We start from the raw sequence: 17498 nt of genomic DNA, 5'->3' as shown, positions 1-17498 counted from the left end.
TGTGGGGGTGGTGGGAGACATGGGTGGGGGCCTGGTGGAGGCTGCCCCTGGGGAGTGGGGGGTGGGGGTGATGGGAGACATGGGTGGGGGGCTGGTGGAGGCTGCCCCTGGTGGCTGGGGGGTGGGGGTGGTGGGAGACATGGGTGGGGGCCTGGTGGAGGCTGCCCCTGCACTGCTGTGGGGTGGGGTGGAGGGAGACATGGGTGGGGGCCTGGTGGAGGCTGCGGGAGTGGGGGGTGGGGGTGGTGGGAGACATTGGTGGGGGCCTGGTGGAGGCTGCCCCTGGTGGCTGGGGGGTGGGGGTGGTGGGAGACATGGGTGGGGGCCTGGTGGAGGCTGCCCCTGGTGGCTGGGGGGTGGGGGTGCTGGGAGACATGGGTGGGGGCCTGGTGGAGGCTGCCCCTGGGGGGTGGGGGTGGTGGGAGACATGGGTGGGGGCCTGGTGTAGGCTGCCCCTGGGGAGTGGGGGGTGGGGGTGGTGGGAGACATGGGTGGGGGCCTGGTGGAGGCTGCCCCTGGGGAGTGGGGGGTGTGGGTGGTGGGAGACATGGGTGGGGGCCTGGTGGTGGGTGTGCCCCTGCACTGCTGGGGGGTGTGGGTGCTGGGAGACATGGGTGGGGGCCTGGTGGTTGGTGCCCCTGGTGGCTGGGGGTGCAGGGGGAGATGCGTTGGTGGGCAGTAGTGCAAGTTGACATATGGGTTGGCTGGGGGGCATGGCCATGGTGGATGGGGTGCCTGCAGGACATGTGCAGGGTAGGCCCCTGTGGTGTGAGCCACCTGCAGGTGCCGTGGAGGGTGTAGAGGGAACACCTGGGAGGGCCCACACGTGCAATTCATGTGTGGTGCTCCCCGCGCACCCCTGTAATACACGTACCCTGATGGAATCATGTGTCGAACTTCCCCCGCACCCTGAAATACACGTACCCTGATGGAATCGCGTGTGGAACTTCCCGCGCACCCCTGGAATACACGTACCCTGCTGATTTCGTGTGTGTAACTTCCCCTGCACCCTGAAATACACGTACCCTGCTGATATCGCGTGTGGAACTTCACACGCACCCATTAAATACACGTACCCTGCGGAAGTCACGTGTGTAACTTCCCCTGCACCCTGGAATACAAGTACCCTGCTGATATCGCGTGTGTAACTTCACGCGCACCCCTGAAATACACGTACCCTGCTGATATTGCGTGTGGAACTTCACGCGCACCCCGAAATACACGTACCCTGATGGAATCGCGTGTGGAACTTCCCCTGCACCCCGAAATACACGTACCCTGATGCAATCGCGTGTGGAACTTCCCGCGCACCCCTGGAATACACGTACCCTGCTGATTTCACGTGTGTAACTTCCCCTGGACCCTGAAATACACTTACCCTGCTGATATCGCGTGTGGAACTTCACGCGCACCCATTAAATACACGTACCCTGCGGAAGTCACGTGTGTAACTTCCCCTGCACCCTGGAGTACAAGTACCCTGCTGATATCGCGTGTGTAACTTCACGCGCACCCCTGAAATACACGTACCCTGCTGATATCGTGTGTGGAACTTCACACGCACCCCGAAATACACGTACCCTGATGGAATCGCGTGTGGAACTTCCCGCGCACCCCTGAGATACGCGTACCCTGCTCGCACGGGCCCAATCGCGTGTGGAAATTCCCGCGCACCCCTGAAATACACGTACCCTGCTGGAATCGCGTGTGTAACTTCCCCTGCACCCTGAAATACACGTACCCTGCTGATATCGCGTGTGGAACTTCCCGCGCACCCCGAAATACACGTACCCTGATGGAATCGCATGTGGAACTTCACGTGCACCCCGAAATACACGTACCCTGATGGAATCGCGTGTGGAACTTTCCGCGCACCCCTGAGGTACGCGTACCCTGCTCGCACGGGCCCAATCGCGTGTGGAAATTCCTGCGCACACCTGAAATACACGTACCCTGCTGGAATCGCGTGTGTAACTTCCCCTGCACCCTGAAATACACGTACCCTGCTGATATCACGTGTGGAAATTCCCGCGCACCCCTGAAATACACGTGCCATGATGAAATCGCGTGTGGAACTTCCCGCGCACCCCTCAAATACGCGTACCCTGCTCGCACGGGGCCAATCGCGTGAGGTACTTCCCGCGCACCCCAGTGATACACGTAGCCCGCTTGCTGTGCTGGTACAGGGCTAGCGCAGGCCTTTGCGCTGGATTAGGTATATTGATGGCTTTTCCCTGCGCGAGAGGCGTTCTTGGGGGCGTAACTGGCGCTGCTGCAGGGTCGCTGCACCACTGTGCGCCACGGCTGGTTTTGGTGGCTGGAATCCATGAATACGCTGTGCGCGGAAATGGATTTTTGCGCACGCGGCTGGCGCAGGGATTCGCACGCGCACACTGTGCGCCAGCCGCGTGCGCCACTTGTGCGCTGAATTCTATGAATTGGCCCCTAAGTTGTGCAGAATATGCATGGGAAGATTTACATGATTTCCTACGCTTATCAAACAAAAACAAAACAAACATAGATATACTAACACCTGGAAAACTTTGCTCTCTAGATCCTGTTAATGTTTCAAGCTATTTCCATCATCGCTAAAACTGTTCCCCCCCCTCAGAGAAGTGCAACACTTCTTTTGGAGAAAAGAATACCAAGCCAGAGGAGCACTGCATATCCACATGCTTTCATGGATTAAAGATGCTCCTAAATTTGGTCAAGACAGTGATGCCACTGTGTTACTGTTTATCGAAAAAATATGACATCAGAAGCAACAAATAGTGATCTTCATGCACAAATTGTATAATTTCAAAGACACAATTCTGGCAAATATTGTCGTTGCAAATAGAAAAACAAAGGGAAATACTACACCAAATGCCACTTTGGTTTCCCTAGACCGGTTACATAAACAAGTGAAGTCAAAAACGTCATGTCTTCGGTTACACATAGTGTTAAAGGTAAATCACCTAAAAATACATATTACATAAAAAGAACAGAAGAAGCAAAATATATCAATGATTACAATGCAATCATTGCCCTATTATAGAATGCAAACATAGATGTGCAGTACATTGCAGACAATTCCACTGCAGTGACACGATATGTTTTAGCCTACTTAACCAAAGCAGAAAAAAAGAGCTTCAAGACCTCTGGAATGCCCTGTCATCAGACAAAACACTGTATCAGAAATTGTACAGTTTGGGCATAAAAATGCTCTCACATAGAGAATGTGCCTGCTATGAAGCTGCAGATCATTTAACCGATACTGCTTTGTATGGAAAATCTGAAAATATAGTATAGCTAAGTCTTAGTCCTGCTAAATCTAGAAAAAGAGTTCTCAAATCATACGATGACATAGAAACAATAGCCAAAAATGATCCCAACAGCCAAGACATTTTGAAAAACAATTTACTAGACACATGCTACCCAAACAGAAGTACCACTTTGGAAACCATGTGTCTATACCACATAGCCCAAAACTTCACATACAAAAATAATATTAAAACCCAATGAAAAAAGGTAGATACAGAGTGACAAATTGTGAAGGCAGCTTAGTAAAACTTACCAAACCAAGTTTAATTAATCATATCAAATTGTCATTAAAAACTCCTCAACATAAAGAACTATATTACATGTCCCTGCTACAATTCTTTAAACCATGGAGAAAACAAGAAGAAATACTAGATAACTATGACTCCTATGAAGACACCTTCAAAGCAAATGAAAGCACTATCACTAATGTAAACTTTACACAGTACAAAACAGTGTTGCACAATGAACAGCAACACGAAGAAGAACTCCAGGCCAAACTAGATAAGGATACTCCCGACAGTAGTCAACCTTCTGTAACAGGAAGCCAAGAACCACTGGGACAGCCGCTAAGAGCAAATGAGGCAGAATTAGCTATGACAGAAGTAGAAAACACCATGTGTCAGTATGAAGATACAGAAGACTTACCTGTACTACAATCAAAACTAAACAATGAGCATCTTAGCATTTTTCAAGAAGTAACAAAAGAAATTGCGCATGGTGTACAACATGAAAATAAATAATGTATCTGCCAAAATCACAAACCTATACTACTATACGTCAGTGGTGAAGCTGGTTCAGGCAAAACATTCTTAATCAAAATCATCAGCAAGTTCATTCAACTATTGACAAACAACAAACTGTCAGCTGTTGTAACTGCCCCCACAGGTTTAGCTGCCTACAACATAGGCGGTGTCACTTTACACTGATTACTACTCCTGCCAGTAGAACACCAAAACAAATTACAATATTACAAACTTTATACAGAAGCTGCAATGGAACTACGCAGAGTGTTAAAACAAATGAAAATGCTACTAATAGATGAAGTGAGCATGGTCTCCAACCTAATGTTGGCTTTGATTCACCTCAGATTACAAGAAGTACTTAAAACAAACTACGAAGAGCTCTTTGAAGGAAAACAAATCATGGTTTTTGGAGATCTTCTTCAATTGGCACCAGTGAAAGGTGAACCAATTTTTAAAACCTTAGGACACAAACTCTGCCGTAAAATTGTTGGCAGCATAGGAAATATTAACCTTTGGCAACATTTACAATACAGAGAATTAACAGAAAACATGTGACAGTCTGCAGACCTCACCTAAACCAACATTTTAAAAAGTATTAGAGTTGGTGTACTATCTCAAGAAGCACAAGCAATATTAAAAACCCGGCACATCCATGCACTTCATGGCCATAACTCATGCGCTACTGATGTAATGGAACAATTAGCACACAAAAATGTCAATTGTATGTCCTTGATGTCAACTCTTGCAAGCTGTTCCAAATTCAATGAAACAATGTTGAAAAAAGAAATGCAACCAATAATTGAAATTTCCAGAGCAGACAAACTGGACGTACATGGGATGACACTACCAATGTTGCAACAAGCCTCAGCAAGACTAAATACCTTGGGAAATTCAATCTCCAACACAGCTGGTTTGGAGAAAATATTAAAATTATCTTTAAACGTTAGAGTAATGCTTAAACATAACCTTGACGTGGAGCATGGACTACTTAATGGAGCACTGGGTACAGTTATTGGCTTTCAAACATACCCACGTGACAACAACATTCAGTTTTGTCAATTTCTCTTTGACAAACTTTCAGAAGTAAAAAGAATCAAGCGCTCAAAAGATCGATTCTTTCTTTTCAAAGACATGTATGTACGCAGAGAACAATGTTCTCTCACTCTAGCATACACATTCACCATTCACAAATCACAAGATCTAACCTTAGATAAAACATTGATAGATATTGGGAACACAGTCTTCAAAGAAGGCATGAGCTACGTAGCACTTTCACGGTTACGTACACTTGACGGTCTATTTCTAATCAAATTTGATGCAAATAAAGTAAACGCTGAAATTCCTTGCATTTTAGAATACAGTAGACTATGTTCACTATACACCCCCCCATCTGAAAACATATGCTGTTCCACAAAAAGCAAAATGTTGTAAAAGAAAACTACTTCAAACAGAAATGTAATAGGATGTCACTACAAATCCTCCAAAGAGATTAAAAGAAACTAATACTTCAGTAATTAGTACAACCACAGAAGAATATATTACTCAGAGTAACTCAGGTACTTCTTCAAAGAAACAACACACACTCCAAAAAAATGACTTGGACACAGAACTATCTGGTCCATTCAAATTTTCAAATATAACTGGTGTAAATTGCTATGCAAATGTAGCAATACATATTCTATTTCAATTGCCATCAATTATTGACAACATTTACATACCCAGTACAGACCAATTGTGTTTGAAAATGTTAGTCCTTCATAGAAATGCAACCAACAATCCTGACAACACCTACAGTGTTCATGGAATAAGACAAGAATTGGACTACTGTGGTGGAATGGTGAAATTCACTATAAACTCACAAGAAGATCCACAAGAATTTGTAATGTACTTGCTACAAGTACTGGAAAACAAAAACATACCTATTAATGAAATCTTCCAGATTTCATACGTGTGGAAACATACATGTACCCTGTGCAACAATATACAAAATTAGCAAATCCCTAATGAACGTTTTGTGTATGTATCCATACCTAACCGTGAATCTGTTCCATCTCAGCAACTTGTACAAAATGCAAACCATGGCATATTATGTACTACCTGCAATTCAGATAATCGCTCCACCTTACTAATACAAACATATAGTAAATATTTAATATTAATGCTTCTATGTTACAATGCAGATGGTACCAACAACAACTGCAAGCTGACTGGATTCACACATGGTCAAGTATCGCTTGGTAACAAAACATTCACAACAATCGGTATAATCTACCATGCAGGAGCCACAACCAATGCAGGTCACTACACTGCATATATAAAAAAAGAATAGTGGATGGTTCGAATGTAATGATAATACCATTACTCTAAAGCAGAGATTACCAGCAAATCTTATAAACGCTTATCTAATCTACTTAAAAACCAACATTTTATAACTAATCTGTACTTAAACATTAACAAATCTTCAATTACAAAACTATAAACAGTTAGAATACGCCAACATGTATCTAAATGCTCCAAGATTTTTCAACAACCAAACAAATAAATCAATACCACTAATAACTAATCTGTGCATAAACATTAATAACACTTAAATTAAAAAACTATAAACAGTAGAATATGCCAACAGGTATCTAACTGCCCTAAGATTCTTTAACAACCAAACAAATAAATCAATACCACTAAATTATAACCAGAAATAAACAGTTAAAATACGCCAACAGGTATCTAACTGCCCCAAGATTCTATAACAACCAAACAGATACATCAATACCCCTAAATTATAACAAGAAATAAACAGTTAAAATACGCCAACAGGTATCTAATTGCCCCAAGATTTTGCAACAACCCAACAGATAGATTAACAATTTGAGAATATAAATAAATATTATAATCTGTTACAATTCAACAACATGTATCTAACAACCTGCAACAAGCCAACATTAGCCAGAAACAACAAGTTAACACTGAAAACACAAAAATAAATGTACTATACCAAAAGGAATAAAAAGGTTTTTTTTAATCCAACATGGATTTATTTTTCTCCACAGACCCAATGATTTAACAACAAACACAGAAACTGAGCAATTTGCACAGTAAACTGGTTTGCAATCTACTAAATATGAGGGTCGAAATGAATAAAAAAGTCTATTATTCAATGTTATAAGTCCTTACAAACTACCAACACTAACATGATCTTTTCTTTTATCACAGAAATTGACAAATAATATATGTACTCCATTTATGAAACCAAACAGTAAGTATATTATAGTAAGTACAACTCATAAATACTGCTCCATAACACAACCATTGAAGCAAACATGTAACCCTACCCCACAATGCAAAATGTTTACTTCCATGGATATGTTATACTGCAGTGCTTGTTACCAATCTCTACAATCTTAATGGCATGATGTAGCCAAAACATCACATACAAACTATACAAATCAAACAGTGCATAAACTGTAGATTTGCAAATATTTCAAACATATTTGATTCTATGAGTGTGATCTATGGGTGTGATATGCTGCGGTTGTTGTGGCCAGGGCCTAGAGTCTTGGGTGCATGGCCTATGGCCTACGGCCTTCGGCCATGATCCCAAGATTCTAGGCCCTGACCACAACCACTGCAGCATATCACACCCATAGATCACACCCATATAATCAAACTTTTTAACCATGCAGCATGGGCATTTTTTATGTCCGCGGACACCCAAAGTGTTCTAAGAACAGTGTTATTTTGCTAGCGTACAGTACGGACAGGAATAGTGTCCTTAGGATACCCCCGTTTGCCCAATTACGGACATCCCGGACACCGTGCATGTTCTTAGAACAGTCTCAACTTGCATGCGGACACTACGGACAGGAATACTGTCCTTAGGACACCCCCATCTTGACATGTGCGGACATCCCAGACACCAGACCCGTTCTTAGAACAGTTTCAACTTTTCTGCGGACAGTACGGACACGAATAGTGTCCTTAGGACACCCTGTTTGCCCAATTACAGACATCCCGGACAGTGCGGCTGTCCGCGGACATAACAAACACAACAGGGGTGCCTGCCACTTAAATAAATACAGCATTTGACCCATCTCTTACTTCCCTACCCTCCCCAAACGCTCTCACACACCAACATATTTTCCAAAGTGGTATTTCTTCACCATTTGTCACTGCACTGTCGCGGATGTCTGCAGATCCAAGATGATGGGCACTTCCAAAAATCTGATGCACTTCACGCTCTTCACCATCCAATCAGCGAACACGTCACATGTCCACGAACATGACCAAGTCGATTAGCCAATCAGGTCACTGTCCGTGGAGCGAACAGGGAAATGTGTCGGCGGAGTGGACATAGATATCACTAATTTTTTGTGACCTACTTTTTGGTTGTTTTTCAAAAAACTACTGGACGGATTTTCACCAAATATACAAACGCATGCTTTCGGGACCAAGACGCAGCTCCTGCCGCAAATTTGGTGAAAATCCATCCAGCGGTTTGGGCAGTAGGCGTCAGCAAAGTTTTTTCCCCATTCAGTCTATGGGAAAAAAATAAGTTTTGGGAGCCCGCCTATAACTTTGCCCCCCCTGAACCAAACCTCACCAAACTCTGCAAAAAAAATTCAGAGTTGGCCATATACTTTTTTTGCAAAGGTTGGTGTGGATTCGTCCAGGGAGAGCGAAGTTATAAGCCTCCCAAAAAGTGTGCATTCCTATGGCAATAGCAACTGAACCATAACTACACAGCCACTAGCGTGGCTGTGTAATGAAGTATAATTGTTTGTCTATTGGGTTTATGACTATTGTCACGATTTGTTAATGGATTGATGGGGACTGGGATTTTTGTCCTTGGCACAAACAGTGCTTGTAGATTAAATAACGTTATTTCTTAATTGAAATGATGGGCGTCATTACAAATCAGGCGGTCCGGAAATAACGGTGGCGGCAAACCCGCCGTCACCGTTGTTTCCGGACCGCCTGATCCCGACTCCTGCAGGCGGGAGGTGATGTTCCCGCCAGGTTTGACCTGGCGGGCTTAACACCCGCCTGCAGGCGGACGAGGAAACACCGGCAGCATTACGAGATGCTGCCGGTGTTTCCATGATCCCCATTCCCATTGAGTCCCATAGGACTCAATGGGAATGGGGATTAACACCATTCCGCCTCCGTGATTCCCGGAAAACCGGGGTTGTAATTCCCCGGTAATTCCGGGAATCACGGAGGCGGAATGGTAATACGAGTCCGGCGGTAACCAGGCGGTAACCAGGCGGTTTTACCACCTCGGTTACCGCCGGACTCATAATGAGGCCCTATGTCTAAAATCCCTCAATCACTTTTGTGTGCATGATCAAACGGATTCTGGCATTTATAACCGCAGTTGCCCCTAGGCTAGATATAGCTTCATGCTTACATTTAACCAAAGTTCTGTCAGCAGGGCATGCAGATATATTAGAAATATTGTGAATCATGGGCCTCCTACTTTAAAGGCAAATAACGGCTGTTGGAATCATTTGTATCCCAGCTGGCTGTTTTAGGAATGCACATGTTACTCTGTGGCTCCAATGTTGCTATATGACATTGCAGATGCTGAAAGTTTAGTATGGAGGGACCAGCCAGATTTTTCGTGAGTACGATCATGAAACATTGGGGAGACACTTTCTTTGAGAGAAAACCAGTGCCATTTTGCAGAGAAAAAATCAAAAAAGCTTGGCATTACACAGCTGCGCAGATGGCATTCTGTAACACAAGCACACACGCACTCTAGCTGCAGCCAGGTTTCGGAGACAATAATTAGTTGTTAAATATGTTTTCATTGGGGTGAACATTTAATATTGCAGGAGATAATACAACGTGACACAATCATGTGTAAGCATTTACAACTCATGAAGAAGCTTGTTCATTTAGATGACCTTTGGAAGTCTCCTTGAGTAGGCAGGCTACTTTTGTAATTCATGTTCAAATGCATTTATTTCACAATAAAGTTCTCTTAGAGGTCTGGAGCACTACCATCAATCAGCCACATGTTATTAGTAGCGAACAAATCCATTCAGGTTATATCTATATATCTTGGTATCCGAAAATTTGACAGAAGACGAATTGTGATGGAAGTGTTCCTGCAGATGATGAAAGAGCAGGCAACTGTTCAGATGCAATGCAGTAAAGATGTCGTTTTGATACCATTTATTAAATTCAAATACCGTAGGAGAAACTTCAGTTACTCTTCGAAGTTCTGGATGCTTATTTGATTAAAAAAATAGTTTGGGGAACATATGCCTAATCAAGACATCTTTAGTACTTTGCAGTGAACATGGTGCAAAATTGCCACAGTCTGCACACCACAATTGAATTTTCCTTTCAGAATGTGACTTTGTATAGTGCTAGCGTTGGTTCAAACTTAGAGTGTGTGGTACAGTTACGAATTGTTGCACATGGAGACACCATTTACAGCACCAGGTACTTTACCTAAAGTAGGCCACCAGCCACAGGACACAACACTAAAACGCCTAAGCCACTACAGACGAACCAGGAGAAGCACCAACATTAGTAGCAGGTCCGTCACTGCAGTACAAAGGATCTAGACAAAGCGGGTGTGACAAAACTAAAGACAGATAAAACTGAAAAGACAAATATATTAATAGGAATGTCAACTATCAATAAGCTAAGGTTTGCCAAAATTACAACACGTAGAAAAAGGAGCAAACATGTTATGAGAATATTATTAGGATTACGGTTTATATAGTTTAGGTTTAGGGTCTTACAATTGTTATTCTATTTATAAAGCCCATGAAAGTCTTAATAGCTCATTCTCCAAGTCCCAAGAAATTCCATGGAGGGGACTGCCTGCATTTTCACTTATGTGCAGACAGGGCAACTTCATGCAATTTCAGCCTTTTCCATCTATTCCGTATTTTTTTTAAACATCATCTACTCTCATAATCATAACGTGGGTACTCTGTTCATTGTATTCATTATTGCTATAACTATGTACCGTCTCTAATTTGTTGTTCAACTCTTTGGTGAAAGCGCTATAAACATAAAATAAGTACAAAGAAACATAAACATTGTTGTCATTTGCACTGCAATATGCAAAAGGAATGTGTAAGAAAAAGACTGATTCATGGAAATATTTGCGCAGAAAATATGGTACTTGCGCGGCAAACTGCGTGCAAATTCCTGTTTGTCGAATCATGGATTCTAATACGTGGGATATTCCTTGGACTTGCATGGATTTCCTGCAGGCTCGGTATCTCTCTGCGAGTGGCCGAGTGCCTTGCGTGAGAATCAATGCAGAGTGTGGGCGAGGATTGCGCAGGGGGTGGAATAGGGGTCAGAACTCTGAAAATAAGGAAGAACTAAGGAAAAAGTGAGCATTATGAGGGACAGGCTGAAGGCAGTCCATAGCACGTTCACAAATGTGCACGGCAAAGCGTATTCATGGATATGACCGTGCAACCTCTCGCTTGCAAAATGCCCAAACAAATCCTTCGATCTCTCTGCCACCCAAAGGCAGGCATAAGTATACTTCTGCATTGAATTCACAGTGCAAAGGTGAGTTTGCATGTCGAATTTAGGGGTGCATGCATGCAAACGGGGGTCCGAGCGTACTTAGTGGTACACGTATGCTGCATAGTGGGTTGCTACATGCAGACAGGGGTCCGATCATACTTAGGGGTGCGTGTATGCTGCATAGTGGAGTGCTGGGCTGGTTTACGTGGGTTCACACACAGATATTCTGAGTTATAACTGAGTTACGAAGTGTCATATGCATGTTGTCTGTGTGCCAGAAACAGTTATGAGAGTCCCTGCGCAGGGTCCCCGAGAAGCAGGCCTGCTTGAGGGAGACTCACGCACTATTTGAAGGGTGTGTCTATTTGCACTAAATTGACTGTGCAAATGTAGCAGTTATGGCTGTCTATGCTTTGTGCAGGGGTGTTTCAGGGTCATTCCGGGCGCGACTTGCGAATACGCTTAGTTTGCGCAGTAAATTCCATGAATACGTGGGGAGCATATTTTTTATTCTGTGCAAGGGCTCGCGTAGTGTCATTTTCGACGCATGGCAATTGCGGAAGAAATTAGCACTTTTCCATGAATCAGGCTCAAAATCATCTCTAATCCTCCCTTTCGATATTTGCAGTTCAAATTGAGTAAATCATGTCTGCCATTTACACATGACTGGCAGCGTTTACAAAGTATTCCTTTAGATTCCAGCTGCTTTCGTGCTGGAGTAAAAAGCAGGCTGATTCCATAGAAAACCACAGCATTTACACCAGCATCAACATGTCATCTTGAGCTAAAGCAGACCTGTATCGGGCCATGCCCAGAACGATCTGAGCAGCATGAGATTGGGGGCTTGTAAGGTGTATACCTAAGGGAGTATTTTTTGTTGAAGTTAAATCTTTGAAAATTGCAAGTGGGAGAATCAAGCAACTCAGCACACTGAAAACTGGGGAACTTTTTTTTAGGGCAAATGCAATGTGTGTGACCTGCCCCAATAAGCAAATTATTGTTTGTATTTGGGCCTCTATATCGAGTGGCTTGTGGAAGCAGCCCTTGTGTTAGACATTCACTCCTCCAAGCAGGTGATACTCTCAGAGGCAGATAACCCTTATTATTTAGAGGTCGGATACTGAAGGCACGCCCCTAAACGCTCACACCAGAAAAAATTAAAACTGCTAGGTAAAAAAGGCCCCTGCAAAGATAGGTGCATCAGCAAACAACTCTGCTGCCATGGAACGTTCTGCATCATAAGCAATGTCATTGTATACAGTGAAATCCCGTGTGGCTGGTTGGTGTGACCCTATCCATGGTCAGCCTGCTCCATAGGGGATGCCAGATCATTGGTCGCAGCCCAGTCCATCCTTCTTCCATCACGTGGGTTCTGCTGGGCTCATCGTCTTCAAGGAACCAAGGCCGGAGAAGCACTTAGCTACATTTGTGAACATTGCTACCCTATCATTATACAGTGCTATCTTAATGTAGTGTACCTGGCAGGCTCGAGGACTGGCACAGGGGGAGCCTCAAGATCACACCGACCCACGCATACTTCACTCATTCCTGATTGTGTCATCAGCTCCCAAGGCTTCCATCCTCGCCTTTGGACTATAATTTATCCCTCCCTGTTCTTTGCACTACAAACCATGTCATTATAAAAAAAAATGTAGGACGACAATACTCTCAGATCTTTATTGTTGATTGGTTTATGGTTGGGTGGTCTGCCGTCAACTGGTATCTTGGAATTCAGACATCTCGGGACTAGGGCACTCAAGGTACTATAACTCAGCCTGTTTGTGATAACACATATACCAAAGCACCCAGTACTGACCCGAGGCCTTTAAGGGCACATTCTTTCTAGAACAAACATATTGACAACAACCTTAATACAAAGAAGGGTTTCTGTGGGCCTCTCTCATCAGCACTTGGGACTATCCAGATTTCCCCTTCAGGTTTGCAGCCTTTGTCTAACACACTAAATACTGCATGGCCCTGCAGGCACTGTGCTTTGACTATGGCTACTAATATCTACATAAATGGTGTTTGCTTATTTAGGTGCACTATGTCTACATTTCTGAATCACATGTAATATTATGACCATGTGGGGACTTTTAGGATGTCCCCTCCCCCTTGTTTATTATAGTTCTTTCAATGGGGCTTATCTCACCTGAAAGCACCTAGGGGTGGGGAGTGATGAGTGTGCTGCCTTCTCAACATTACCAATGAAACTCTGAGTAGTGATATGCCTTGAGGCAGCACAATGAAAGGATCCAATATCCAGACTGCCAGGAACACCATTAAGAGCCAAGATTTCAGGCCACAAGCTCAGTTCTAGAAAAGAGCAGCTTCCCCCATGCCATTCACAAATCCTAACTGCTGTGCTGGTGTGGGGGAACCAGTGGCTGCTTCCAGTCTTGAGTTCTTGTGGGGATAGTAGTCTTGTTTTACATCCACACTAGGGATGTCTGCCATGCTCTCAATCAAGCTGCAGATACCGACTCCATACTTAGAGGGAGGAGTTGAAAAGGGGTACATATAGCGTGTCATAGCAGAGATGGTTCAACTTCAACTTCCAAACAGTGAAACCCAATTACATGTGTTACAGGAGGCCAATTCATCCTCTGAATACAGATTCAATATCTTTCTATGAGCCCTCTATTTACCCATATAAAAATTAGATAACTCACGTCTTCACCATACTCAATGCCTTCCAACTGGTTTAGCATCATAATGTCTCCCTCTTCAGCCACCTGAAGATCAACATCTACTCCATCAAATGAATACCTCTCATAGGGTAATTCATAGAATTTCGCAGAAAAGTGTCGCAAGCGGCTGGCGCAGAGTGTCCGCGTGCGATTTTCTGCGCCAGGCACGTGCGCCAAAACCGATTTCCGCGCACAGCGTATTCATGGATTTTAGGCTCCCAAACCAGCCGTGGCGCAGAGAATCGCAGCGACCCTGCAGCAGCGCCAGTAACGCCCCCAAGAACGCCCTCGCGCAAGGAAAAGCCATCAAAATCGCTAAATCATCGCAAAGGGCTGCGCTAACCCTGGACCAGTTCACCGGGCTGGCAAACAGCAAACGCCAAGCGGGGAACGTGTATTTCAGGGGTGCGCGGGAAGTTCCACACGCGTTTGGCCCCGTGCAAGTAGGGTACGTGTATTCCATGGGTGCGCGGGAAGTTCCACACGCGATTTCAGCAGGGTACGTGTATTCCAGGGGTGCGCGGGAAGTTCCACACGCGATTTCAGCAGGGTACGTGTATTTCAGGGGTGCGCGGGAAGTTCCACACGCGATTTCAGCAGGGTACGTGTATTCCAGGGGTGCGCGGGAAGTTCCACACGCGATTCCAGCAGGGTACATGTATTTCAGGGGTGCGCGGGAAGTTTCACACGCGATTGGCCCAGTGCGAGCAGGGTACGTGTATTCCATGGGTGCGCGGGAAGCACCACACGCGATTTCAGCAGGGTACGTGTATTGCAGGGGTGCGCGGGAAGTTCCGCACGAAATTCCAGCAGGGTACGTGTATTTCAGGGGTGCGCGGGAAGTTCCACACGCGATTGGCCCAGTGCGAGCAGGGTACGTGTATTCCATGGGTGCGCGGGAAGTTCCACACGCGATTTCAGCAGGGTACGTGTATTTCAGGGGTGCGCGGGAAGTTCCACACGCGATTGGCCCAGTGCGAGCAGGGTACGTGTATTCCATGGGTGCTCGGGAAGTTACACACGAGATTTCAGCAGGGTACGTGTATTTCAGGGGTGCGCGGGAAGTTCCACACGCGATTTCAGCAGGGTATGTGTATTTCAGGGGTTCTGGGGAGTACTACACGTGAATTGGCCGTGTGGGTCCTCCCAGGTGTACGCTCCACAACCTCCACGGCCCCTGCAGGCAGCCCACACCACGGGGGACTACCCTGCACCCCTCTCATGTCCCGCAGGCAGCCTATCCACCATGGGCATGCCCCCAGCCAACCCACATGTCACCTTGCACTACTGATCAACAATGCATGTCTCCCACCACCCCCACCCCCCAGCAGAGCAGGGGCAGCCTCCATCAGGCCCCCACTCATGTCTCCCTGCACCCCCACCCCCCAGCATCCAGGGGCAGCCTCCACCAGGCCCCCACTCATGTCTCCCACCACCCCCACCACCCAGCCACCAGGGGCACCCTCCACCAGGCCCCCACCCATGTCTCCCACCACCCCCACCCCCCAGCAGTGCAGGGGCAGCCTCCACCAGGCCCCCACTCATGTCTCCCACCACCCCCACCCCACAGCCACCAGGGGCAGCCTCCACCAGGCCCCCACTCATGTCTCCCACCACCCCCACCCCCCAGCCACCAGGGGCAGCCTCCACCAGGCCCCCACCCATGTCTCCCACCACCCCCACCCCCCAGCCACCAGGGGCAGCCTCCACCAGGCTCCCACTCATGTCTCCCACCACCCCCACCACCCAGCCACCAGGGGCACCCTCCACCAGGCCCCCACCCATGTCTCCCACCACCCCCACCCCCCAGCAGTGCAGGGGCACCCTCCACCAGGCCCCCACTCATGTCCCCTATCACCCCCACCCCCCCTCGACCAGGGGCAGCCTCCACCAGGCCCCCACTCATGTCTCCCACCACCCCCACCCCCCAGCCACCAGGGGCAGCCTCCACCAGGCCCCCACTCATGTCTCCCACCACCCCCACCCCCCAGCCACCAGGGGCAGCCTCTACCAGGCCCCCACCCATGTCTCCCACCACCCCCACCCCCCAGCCACCAGGGGCAGCCTCCACCAGGCCCCCACTCATGTCTCCCACCACCCCCACCACCCAGCCACCAGGGGCACCCTCCACCAGGCCCCCACCCATGTCTCCCACCACCCCCACCCCCCAGCAGTGCAGGGGCACCCTCCACCAGGCCCCCACTCATGTCCCCTATCACCCCCACCCCCCCGCCACCAGGGGCAGCCTCCACCAGGCCCCCACTCATGTCTCCCACCACCCCCACCCCCCAGCCACCAGGGGCAGCCTCCACCAGGCCCCCACTCATGTCTCCCACCACCCCCACCACCCAGCCACCAGGGGCACCCTCCACCAGGCCCCCACCCATGTCTCCCACCACCCCCACAACCCAGCAGTGCAGGGGCACCCTCCACCAGGCCCCCACTCATGTCCCCTATCACCCCCACCCCCGGCCACCAGGGGAAGCCTCCACCAGGCCCCCACTCATGTCTCCCACCACCCCCACCCCCCAGCCACCAGGGGCAGCCTCCACCAGGCCCCCACTCATGTCTCCCTTCACCCCCACCCCCCAGCCACCAGGGGCAGCCTCCACCAGGCCCCCACCCATGTCTCCCACCACCCCCACCCCCCAGCCACCAGGGCCACCCTCCACCAGGCCCCCACTCATGTCTCCCACCACCCCCACCACCCAGCCACCAGGGGCACCCTCCACCAGGCCCCCACCCATGTCTCCCACCACCCCCACCCCCCAGCAGTGCAGGGGCACCCTCCACCAGGCCCCCACTCATGTCCCCTATCACCCCCACCCCCCTGCCACCAGGGGCAGCCTCCACCAGGCCCCCACTCATGTCTCCCACCACCCCCACCCCCCAGCAGTGCAGGGGCACCCTCCACCAGGCCCCCACTCATGTCTCCCACCACCCCCACCCCCCAGCCACCAGGGGCACCCTCCACCAGGCACCCACCCATGTCTCCCACCACCCCCACCCCCCAGCAGTGCAGGGGCAGCCTCCACCAGGCCCCCACTCATGTCCCCCTGCACCCCCACCTCCCAGCATCCAGGGGCAGCCTCCACCAGGCCCACACCCATGGCCCCTATCACCCCCACCCCCACCCCCCAGGGGCACCCTCCACCAGGCCCCCACTCATGTCTCCCACCACCCCCACCCCCCAGCCACCAGAGGCAGCCTCCACCAGGCCCCCACTCATGTCTCCCACCACCCCCACCACCCGGCCACCAGG

Source organism: Ambystoma mexicanum, chromosome 11 (assembly GCF_040938575.1).
Source record: "Ambystoma mexicanum isolate Mex_15411 chromosome 11, UKY_AmexF1_1, whole genome shotgun sequence".
Classification (NCBI taxonomy): Eukaryota; Metazoa; Chordata; class Amphibia; order Caudata; family Ambystomatidae; genus Ambystoma; species Ambystoma mexicanum.
This window is presented reverse-complemented; position numbering follows the sequence as displayed.